The sequence below is a fragment of the Cygnus olor genome, chromosome 5, assembly GCF_009769625.2.
Source record: "Cygnus olor isolate bCygOlo1 chromosome 5, bCygOlo1.pri.v2, whole genome shotgun sequence".
In the NCBI taxonomy this organism is placed as follows: Eukaryota; Metazoa; Chordata; class Aves; order Anseriformes; family Anatidae; genus Cygnus; species Cygnus olor.
The window spans coordinates 25,068,869-25,078,923 of record NC_049173.1 but is presented as its reverse complement, the minus strand read 5'-3'; the positions used below and the strand labels follow the sequence as shown (position 1 = coordinate 25,078,923).

Here is a 10,055-nt window from a genome sequence, read left to right as displayed (position 1 = left end):
GTCAATAGCAAGAGGTGGCACCTCCAGCAGAGGCTGATGATTTTAAGAGCTTGAAATACTCTGACACCTCCCTGAAACACATAGATAGATTCATAAATCCAGCTGATGAAACTAAAGAGGGTCCACTACAAAGCAAGCTAAAGGCTTAGTCTGGAAGCAATTCCAGACCCTACGGTTCCCAGTTTTGTGCTTTAACTCTTCTTGGTCTGTAGAATGAACGTTGAATATAAGAACCGCATAGTCAAATATAAGGTGTTTTTTTTTTTTTCCACTAAAGAAAAGCTACAGTTCATCTGTTGAAGTTAGTGACCAAGCTGCAGGTACTCAACACCCAAGCCATTGCAAGAATGAATATAGGTCAGCCTAGTCACTGAGTACCAGTTCAGCAAATGTTCTGGGTTGCAGTACCATCCCTAGAGATACAGACAAAAATAAACTAAAACATGCAGCCACAGTAAAGTGACTCAATGCTACTGATTGAATAATTCCCTTTTTTTAGAGTCTGTCTGCCCAGATATGCATCCTACTCATTGTCAAAGCAATTTTGGCCCAGTGAGCCAGAAATAGGTTTGCACTGCTTGCTGCAAAATTACAGGCTGCTCCTGCATTAGAAATGGAATCATGTGGAAACGATTCTCCAAAAAATGCTAATGAGTGGATGCCTGATTTCAATCACTACTTTATTACAGCCAGAGAACCAGAACTACCCAAGATTGCAATGTATGTTTTTGTGTTTCTCCTACGCAGATTTAAGCACACTGTTCTGTTGTGTGGTTTTTTTGGTTAGTTGTTTCTTTTTGTTTTGTTTTGTTTTTTACCCCAGAACTGAAGGTCCACAGCATCTCTCAGGTGGCATTCCAGACATGCAAGATCTAGATTTCCAAAATGAAGACCAGAGATCAAGTTTTGTATTGTAACTCTCTAGTGATAAGCACCTCAGGAATGAGTTTACCCATCAGAACTGCTTCTCTTGTAAGTTTTCTTCTGATTGTATTTGCCATAACTACATGTGCTGTTTTTCAAAACTGAACAATTTAGACAAGTGAATGTCTGCACCTCTGATAGCTTTTAACAGGCTGAGGCAGGGCTGTAGATGAATGCCCCACATTTATACTTTCCTTCATAAATAGTATATAAAATGAAGTGTCACTCAACAATTCAAAGGCAGACTCGCAATCCCACCATGCAAGTTCTTTTTTCTTTTTCTGTCTGGAATACAGCTGGCATGCTGAGATGTGACTCTGTGTGCAGATTACTCTGTGTTAGCACCAGTATCTACAAATGTTCTTTACACAGGCACAAAAAATAAATACAGCAATAAATACAGCCCTTCGTGATTTAGGCATGGCTGATGTAGAGCCATGGAATTACTACATCCTTCATCCTGCCAATAGAATAGGAGCTCCCAATGCAAGCAAGATGTTACAGCAGGACCAAAATAGTAATAAAAGATGGTTTTCAGACTACCACCACACAAACTAGGCACCTATAATGGCTACTGTTTTTTTTGCTACCATATCTCATTAGAAAACACTGTCAAAACATCAGTGTCCATCTGAACAAAAAGCTGGAAACTATAACTAAATTCTTCCTCTCTGCAGCATAAGGTAGATACCTCAGTGAACTGCCTCTACTGACAGGCTGAATGTTGCATCTATAAAATGAAAGGAGAAATTTAATCTGGTTCCCCCAAACTGGCCTATGTACAGAAAGATGCCATCATGATTTTGACAGATTTAACTTGTGGCAGTACTAAAACTAACTTCCAAAAATTCATGGCCTTATGAGATGTAGAGAAGTGACATTTTCTTCCTCCTTAAGAAAACTGTCAGCAAGTTCTGCACTGTTAGCAACTTTCACATCGCCTCAGAATATTGAGTATTGCCTAAGATATTTTTTTCCCGTATCAAACAAAGAAAAAATTTAAATATGCAGAAACGTGTTTATTAGTGGTTGACATCTCCAGCATATTTCTATTGCTGTCTATTCAAATAATGGACCGGCAGTCTCAGTGTTTCCGAGCGATACTTCCTCAACAAGAGCATTTTCTTCACTTCATCACCCACAAGACATTTAGCTATTATCCTATATGATCTACTGCATAAAGGCATTTTTAAAACCTAGGCATTTTTATTTCTGTAAAATAGAAATGGTTTTGAAGGTGGCTGGTTGTTCTCACAAGCAAAGGGATGTTGAATAATCATAGAAACGCTGAATTGTCTGAGGATCCATTCAGCTCAAATAGTGCATCGAGCACAACAAATACTTTTTAAGATCCAAGACATTATAAGTTAATTTTCCATTTCCATTACACATTAAGTAGTACAGATGGTTCCATAAGAAATCAGCACATGATCAAACTATGAGGAAGTAGACTATAGAAAGTGATATTTTTCTACCAGAGTGCACAGCAACATAAGACCTTCCCCTTCTGAGCAGTTTTGTTCTCACTGTGGCTGTGGGCTGCTCAGCTACCACGGACCCACTTCCAAAATCTTTTACAGGCACGCATGATAAACTGTGCATCACACTCAGGTGATTCCTTGGTTTGCTTTCCCGAAGGGAATATACATGCCAAAGCAATTGAGTAGGTTGAATGGTAAACCTGATGCTAAAGTCATTTAAAAAAAAAATGGAGATGTGCCCAAGTTGACACATAAATCTTTGTGGCACATATTATGTTAGCAAAAATCCTGGTAGATAAGGGAATGCCAAGTTCCTTTGACACTTCAGTAATTACAAAACACTTTCAGTAAGAGCAGCAATATTAAACTTTGGTTTTCTTAAAATTCCTACTTGAGTATTTCCAGGCTGCAGTAATTAACCCTCCAACTTCAGCTAGATGATATTTCTGCTTTCTGTTTTGATACGAATTTTGCTGAAGTTAATGGAAAGATTTCTATTGGCTTGCTTAGGATTTGTTTTCTTTGGGATTTTGTGGGGTCTTCCCTGGGAAAACGTTCTGTGTTTCTGGCAAAATGACTGCAACAGCTCCTGTTTTTCTCCTCTACAGCTTGGGAAAAGAGGAGTCCAAGAGTACCACTCCAACTTTTTGCAGATCTTAGCCTTTTTGTATTCAACACATAAATAAGTTAATCAAAATCACAGCTCAGGCAATTGTCTTAAATTCCAGGGAGTTACTACAGAAATACATTAAAGGTTAGAGGCTGGCAAATGCTTTTGTCTGCTGACAAAAATCTTGAAAAGACAGCTAGTTTATGCTGTGAAATAAGAAAATATTTTAGATTTCTCATTTTTGCAGGATTGAAGACTACTTTCTGCCCAAATCTGACAGTGTTCCTCTTTTTCTTAACTCTCTCACATGAGTATTTATGGGATTTAGCTATTAATAGCATTTTATTTGCAACATAGAAAAATTATAAACTTTAATTATTAGAACAGTCCATATGTGCAAAAATTAAATTCACCTCCAAAGCCAAGAGATTAATTCATGGTCAGAAGAACATGTAATTAGGAAAAAAATCAGAAACGTGCTCCCATTCTGCATTTTACTGAAATGTTCAGTAATATGGAAGGAGTAAAAATTGTATAGAATTTAGTCTAATTCAGACAGGGTAGAGTAGATAACCTCTCCTGCTAATATACACAATAATATATGCAAATGCTGCGTATAATCTGCAAAATGACCATCTTTGCAGATTGTAAGGGGAGGGAAGGGAGTTAAGTTATTTTTGTTCCACTGGTTTAGACATTTTTAGACAGTAAGCTGCTGTTCAAGGAAAAATCCCCATTTAAAATGAATTTCCTCACATCTATGGTCCTATGCTATTCTTTTGCTTTGATCTCTCTTTCCTGGAATTTTCTGGTTCAGTCGGGATATATTTTAATATAATTTTCTTTAAAATACGAAAATACAACACTGCTGATTTCTCTCTCTTTTTTTTTTTTTTTCTAAATAACCTTTTATTTATAATCAAGAAGTGGTGAATTTGAGAATTATTTCAAGGGCTCCAGTGCAATACTTCAATGCAATGCTTAGTGAGAATTTTAAAATAAATACATGGAAGCTTGGACTAATTCAAAGGGCCTTATCAAATACTGTAGTCCAATGTTTTACTGGACATATTCTTTAATATGAAATACACTACGTTTTATCTTTTCTGTGTTACTAACAAACAGATTGCATGAGTAAAGAACAGGTTTCACAGTTATTCTGGAGACTTCTAAGTGCTTTTCAAGAAAGATTTTGGTATTGCGTCATTCAGTGCTCTAAGATCTTGCTACATCTTGTAGAAATTTTGAAGCAGTCTGGTCAGAGCACAGTACTGTCACTTTCTATTAACCTTTTTTTGTTGTTGTTTAATATTACTAAAGGCAGAAGTACCAGAAATACAATGGCCTGATGGAGCAAATTTCTTAGCAAGCATAAAAAGAGGAAAAGAAATTCCACCGTTCTCCTAAAAGTCTGCCTGAGTCTTTGAGAGCATCAAGGAGCTGGAGCCTGATACCTATTAGAATTTATTCCTAATAGAATTCTAAGTGGGAATGGGCAAAGCAGAAGCAAAACTTCTCTACCATATTTTCGCTGATTGTCAAGAAGGGGAGGAGAGAAATGAATGACGATTTGATGATGGCAGAGGCTTCCCAGCTGAAGTACAGGTGGTATTCCTTGCAAACGCCCCACTTTTCTGTACTGCTGTCTATCCTGTTTACACATATGTACACTGCATTGCAAATTGATCTCTGAGCTGAGAGAGAAGCACTATTTTACGTTTATTTTGAAACTCAATATTAAATGAAAAAATAAGTTGCTCAGAAATCTGAGGCTATAAGCACTGACATCATGCTCCAGGAACTGATGTTTCCTTTCCTACATTTCTCCAGTCTGTGCTACTACTCCTTCCCACCCCTCTTAAGCCCTCCTGCTGATTTAAGTCCTGGGAATCCCAAGATATCAGATTTGGTTAAAAAGTCTTTTTACAACACAGAAGTAAGAAAGGATGTATCAGGGAGGGACACTTGAAATTTAGAGACAACAAACAGATTTAGGCACTTCAGGTTTGTTAGTCTGTAAAGATCTTTTCAAATACCTGCCTCCCTAACCAAAACTAAATCAGGAAAAAGAAGAAAAAAAATACCACTCTCTGAACTTCCCTCCAGCCCAAAGCACAGACAGCTTCCCAAAGCACATTCACAACAGCCTGGCCTACGGCATGTCCACACTGATTCTGTTTTCTCCTTGCTGTAGGAAGAAATACCCCAAAGATTAGAATTGTTTCTCTACAATGTTTCTGTCTGCTTAGGATGAGCAAAACCTCTAATACTTGTTAACAGAAGCATGACAAAGACTTAGCATAAATGCTTTAAACAGACATAAAACTAAACTTCCAAACTGCCTACAGAAGGGAGCCTAAATCAATTCAGATTCTCTATAACCACAAAGTTTTGAGCAACTAAATTCTGCAGATGCCAAGGAGCTTTTTGTTTGTTTTTTTCCTGTATAGCTACGGCTTAAGAATCTTATACTTCTCCTTTGTAAGTAAGTAATTTTGGTAACTCCATCTCTTTCACAGAAATGACAACCTCCAAGCATGGAACCAAGGAAAAGGACTGGTAATAACCTTCTAATGAATAATTATTTAAAAACAAAACAAAACAAAACAAACAAAAATAAAATAAAAACAGTAACACTTTCGAGGAAATGTTCTGTATAGGAAAATATTTTCCAATCCCAGCCTTGTGAAAGTACTCTTTTTCAGGGAAGACTGTTAAAAGGATTGCTGTGATGAAAGACGTATCTGAATGTCCTGAGGAAATAAATTAAAAAGAAGGTGCCTATTTTCTGCTGCTTTCAGGACACCAAATCAAGAATACAACTGCTGCCTCACGTTTGCTCATACCATTCATTAATCCTACGTTTTTCAAGTGGCTGGGAAATCCCCATCTATCACAGAGACCAACAATTGTGTTACTGGACCAAGATGAATCTTGATCAACAATATTGAACCTATCCTTAGAAAATAAGAAATTTCGCAATTCAGACAGTACAGTCAGTTAATTAATGTACTAATATTACCTCTAACAGCTTTCTAGACATACGCACAAGATGAGTACCTCCTAGAAAGTGTCATTTTAACATGAGAAACTTTATTTTACAACGCTTGCATAACCAGTATTACATAAATATATATGAAGTATACACAAGTGTATGTGCGTGATGTGTTTGATAAATATACATCCTGTCTATTATGTTACATCTATTCATTTTGCTGGGAAATGGCCATCAGATGAAAACATTTCTTCTGGCTGAGAATAAATTTGACAGAACAATTGAAAACAGAGTTTCACTGAGTTCTAGATTTGCATTCAGGAAATACAACCTATGGTTCAATAGGGCTTGTAATAGCATGGCAACTTGCAGAGCACATTCACAAAGCAGGAACATGACCAGTGATGAATATCCATGTCCTTTCTCCACCATCATCCTCTTTGTTTGATTGAGCATTGAATAAATTTTCTGGCATAGGAGCTTGGCATTGTTTCTGCAATGCAAGCCAAATACATATATTTTCTAATTCCACCAACATTTCCCTCTAAAAATTTCTGTTAATACATTTGAAGATTAAAGTGGTGCATACTAATCTGGGATATCTCAGGAAATTCTCAGAAGTGTTGTTTCATCAGTAGAAGAAATAGTGCACATTTTAGATGCACTATAAAATATTTATACATAGTTCTTCATTAATTTTATTCCATATTAATGTCTGGTTGGTACCTTCTGAAAGAAAAATGAGCATACAAGATAATAGTAAATCTAAATTAAAGAAAATAATTTAATCAAACTGTGGCCAAATTGCAGGAAGCACTATAAATCCACACTATAAAATTGGCATCAAGGTTTTTCAGGACTCAAAAACCTCATCAACTGCCAATTAGAGGCCAGATAAAATCCCAGTGGGCACCAGTAGTATAGCATTCCATCATATAAAATTAATGTTGCAGGCATGAAACGAAACAGACATTACTATAAGAACAGAAGACTCAAACCACTGCAGTAATTACAGCAGATCTGAACGGTCAAAGGAAGATTCATGAACATTTTTGCAATTAAGTGGGGCAGCTTCTCCCCACTGTTAACTCCCAAGGTCACATACACACAGTTTTCGCAATTTTTTGGACAGCCTCCAGCTTATTCACCAAAACAGTGATCAGCCTAAGTGCCATAAGTGTTAATGCTAATTAATTATTTGGGCCAAATTTCTACAAGATGTGTACTCTTTTTTAACTCTTAAGATATCAGCCTGGAACAAAAGCATTTTAGGGCTCAGCACATGATTCACAGAACCTAGATAGCAGCAAGGAAATAAAAAGCAAAAAAGCTGCAACGTCTCTCAGCAGATTTTATCTGCAAAATCATTTAGCAAGTAGTTATTACTATAGAAGGATGCCAACCAACACTGCTTCTTAGAATAAGACAACATGCCACATTAAAATAATAAATAAAATAAAATAAAATAAAATAAAATAAAATAAAATAAAATAAAATAAAATGCATTTATTCATTACAGGCTTACAATGAGTGATCTAGCCAGCTCTAGCCAAATTCAGATATACTCTTGTCCAGGAATCCTTGGATGCCTCCAGTACCTTGCAGTGCTGTAAGATATACACTTATCCTAAATAAATGGAGCTGGGGATCATGCTCTGCCCTTGTGACCAAGTAGCAGGAAAGGCATCTGATCAGCTGAAGTCTGACCACTTGCAAATCAATGCAGCTACAGGCAGACTGTGCTCTGGGAAAGGTCCCTGGCTTTTGTTAACCAGCACTGAGCCATGCCCTGGCACTGTGGGAGAGAGACATCTGCTTAACCTGAGCCAAAACCTCACCAGAAACTGTGCTAGCAGTTAAACAGTGTGGATGAGAGTGGGACATGACACGGCTGCAAGCTCTGGCTCTCCTCTGTGTGGCAGAGAAAGGCCACATTTTTCACTAGAAAAATCACTGGAAAACAGCATGTTGACAATTTACCACAGGCCTCTTCCAGTCTTATGTGATGTCAAGGAGCAAACAATGCGACCCTGGTCATTTGTCCTTTGGTGAAGCTGGACTGAAGTAGGTTTCTTAAAATGCAACCACAAGCCTACTTTTCCTACCCTAACTTCCCAGCTGATCATTCATGCATGACAACATGCATCTTACAGCCACTATCAGCAACAACAGGAGAAGTTCAGAACATGCATTAGGCAGCCATATTCTAAATAATAATTTTAGGGATACAGAGGATCTGAGGCCCGCTATACTCCAACCGAAAAGGAGATATTGGCAGCATATGAGGGAGTTCGATCTGCTTCGGAAGTGGTCGGTACTGAAGCGCAGCTCCTCCTGGCACCCCGACTGCCGGTACTGGGTTGGATGTTCAGAGGAAGGGTCCCCTCTACACATCATGCAACTGATGCTACATGGAGCAAGTGGGTTGCACTGATTACTCAGCGGGCTCGAATAGGAAACCCCAGTCGCCCAGGAATCCTGGAAGTGATTATGGACTGGCCAGAAGGCAAGTACTTTGGGATATCGTCAGAGGAGGAGGTAGTCCGTGCTGAAGAAGCCCCACTGTACAACAAGCTACCAGAAAATGAGAAGAAATATGCCCTGTTCACTGATGGGTCCTGTCGTATTGTGGGAAAGCATCGGAGATGGAAAGCTGCTGTATGGAGTCCTACACGACGAGTTGCAGAAGCTGCTGAGGGAGAAGGTGAATCGAGTCAGTTTGCAGAAGTGAAAGCCGTTCAGCTGGCCTTAGATATTGCTGAACGAGAAAAGTGGCCAGTTCTCTATCTCTATACTGATTCATGGATGGTAGCAAATGCCCTGTGGGGGTGGCTACAACAATGGAAGCAGAACAACTGGGAACGCCGGGGCAAACCCATCTGGGCTGCTGCATTGTGGCAAGATATTGCTGCCCGGGTAGAGAACCTGGTTGTAAAGGTACGCCATGTAGATGCTCATGTGCCCAAGAATCGGGCTACTGAAGAACATCAAAACAACCAGCAGGTGGATCAGGCTGCTAAGATTGAAGTGGCTCAGGTGGACCTGGACTGGCAACATAAAGGTGAATTATTTATAGCCCGATGGGCCCATGACACCTCAGGCCATCAAGGTAGAGATGCAACATACAGATGGGCTCGTGACCGAGGGGTGGACCTGACCATGGACACTATAGCACAGGTTATTCATGATTGTGAAACATGTGCTGCAATTAAACAAGCCAAACGGTCAAAGCCTCTCTGGTATGGAGGACGATGGCTGAAATACAAATATGGAGAGGCCTGGCAGATTGATTACATCACACTCCCCCAAACCCGCAACGGCAAGCGCCACGTACTTACAATGGTGGAAGCAACCACCGGATGGCTGGAAACATATCCTGTGCCCCATGCCACCGCCCGGAACACTATCCTGGGCCTTGAAAAGCAAGTCCTATGGCGACATGGCACCCCAGAAAGAATTGAGTCAGACAATGGGACTCATTTCCGAAACAACCTTATAGACACTTGGGCCAAAGAACATGGTATTGAGTGGGTGTATCACATCCCTTATCATGCACCAGCCTCCGGGAAAGTTGAACGATACAATGGACTGTTAAAGACTACACTGAAAGCAATGGGTGCTGGGACATTCAAAAATTGGGAAACACATCTGGCAAAGGCCACCTGGTTAGTCAATACTAGAGGATCTGCCAACCGAGCTGGACCTGCCCAATCAAACCTGTTACGCACTGTAGAAGGGGATAAAGTTCCTGTAGTGCACGTAAGAAACATGCTGGGTAAGACAGTCTGGGCTACTCCCGCCTCAGGAAAAGGCAAGCCCATTCGTGGGATTGCTTTTGCTCGGGGACCTGGATGCACTTGGTGGGTAATGCAAGAGAATGGGGAGGTCCGGTGTGTACCTCAAGGGGACCTAATACTAGGTGAGAATAGCCCATGAGTTGAATTATAATATGTTAATTATCATATAACACTGTATGTCATCGCTACCATGGTTGCTATATATCATAGATGAAAATGGTGATTAATTAGAAAGTATTGGAAAGAGT

At 39.4% G+C, this 10,055-nt stretch overlaps 1 long non-coding RNA gene across 2 annotated transcripts; it reads left to right on the top strand.

The window, feature by feature from the left end:
* Positions 1–842: 842 nt before the first annotated feature.
* LOC121071420 lies at positions 843–6,317 on the top strand. Of its 2 annotated transcripts, XR_005820585.1 has the most exons (4): positions 843–972; positions 4,336–4,620; positions 5,535–5,574; positions 5,721–6,317. It is a non-coding gene; the product is annotated as an uncharacterized LOC121071420 (long non-coding RNA). The 2 variants fall into 2 exon arrangements; XR_005820584.1 differs by lacking the exon at positions 5,721–6,317 and having other exon boundaries at positions 5,535–5,621.
* Positions 6,318–10,055: the final 3,738 nt, after the last annotated feature.